The following is a 1228-nucleotide window of genomic DNA, read 5'->3' as shown; positions in this document are numbered from 1 at the left end:
GTATATACTAATTCTTAGGTAATAAAGGAACTTTATATGAAACTAACACCACCTAAAACAATTGCAAGTAAAAGCACAAAGAGTTTATTAAATGTTTACTTGCAGTGTTTCTCCTATGTTTATCTACTTTTAAAGTGCCTCTATACATGCTTTCAGTCAGGGGAGAATAGAAGAGAAACACTACAGAGTTCTACATAAAGATTTCCATAACTGCTGACCCTTTCTATGTCTGATAGGCCTCTTGTTTATACACTAGTCAACACTTACCGATTAACTTATTTTAAACTCTGCCTCTAAGTATAGGATATCGGCATATTCCTTCTTTGGAAAGTCTAAACCATCAAAAACTAAATGCGGAAGGAAGCTGATATTAGTGACAATATTTTCATTGCAGGTATTCATAGATTGATATGTCTACTAACCAAGGGAATACAATTCCTGCAAGCCTCACCTCATACAGAGAACACTAATATCAGATAAACTCATCAGTGTGTATTTCCTCAAATCTGAGGCATGAGGATAATGAAACGTCCACTGTTTGCCCAGTAATGATGCCCAGTTGTTGGCAAGGGGCCTGTGTGTCCAGGTTTGAGGTACAGTGATATGGCAGCCTGGGATTTACACTGCTGGATGGTGCCCTCTAGCTGTGACATTTCCAACTGCAGACAAGTCCAGGTTAATGACAACATGATCAAGACTAAAAAAACGAGTGAATATCCACAGGTGTCCAGATTGCAATCAATTTTCTACTGGTCTACAGGTATGGATTTGGCCTCCAAGTCATGGTTGGGTCTGACAACACATAGTAGTTTTGTGGTACATGGGTGTAAGGCTTGCCTAATAGAACAGCTAACCTCCACTTTCTTTAGGACACTGAATTAATGTTATGAGGGCTTTTCTGTACCTCCAAGGGCAGTGAGACCCGGCCTTTGCTTCTCTGAGGTGAGGGAGTGGCAGGTGCGTGAATGTGTCTGCAGCAAGTTTTGGACCTCAACAGATTCCTGCCACAGGGAGGGAACACAAAGCCTGGAATCCAGATGAAACCTGGAAATGGTGCTCTTTGAATGTATTTACATTTTAGATTTCATAGTTGGTGTCAGAGGACATTCTTATGAGAACTCTGGAAGCTCAGCGCTGACATTTTACCTTCTCAGTCGGAGTTCTCCTTAATAGAAATAGTTTCCTCCACACCGAGTCCTTTCTTCTATCAGTGTCCCCGGGTCATGTG

The sequence above is a fragment of the Pyxicephalus adspersus genome, chromosome 12, assembly GCF_032062135.1.
Source record: "Pyxicephalus adspersus chromosome 12, UCB_Pads_2.0, whole genome shotgun sequence".
In the NCBI taxonomy this organism is placed as follows: Eukaryota; Metazoa; Chordata; class Amphibia; order Anura; family Pyxicephalidae; genus Pyxicephalus; species Pyxicephalus adspersus.
Note: the sequence above shows the minus strand (reverse complement) of the source record.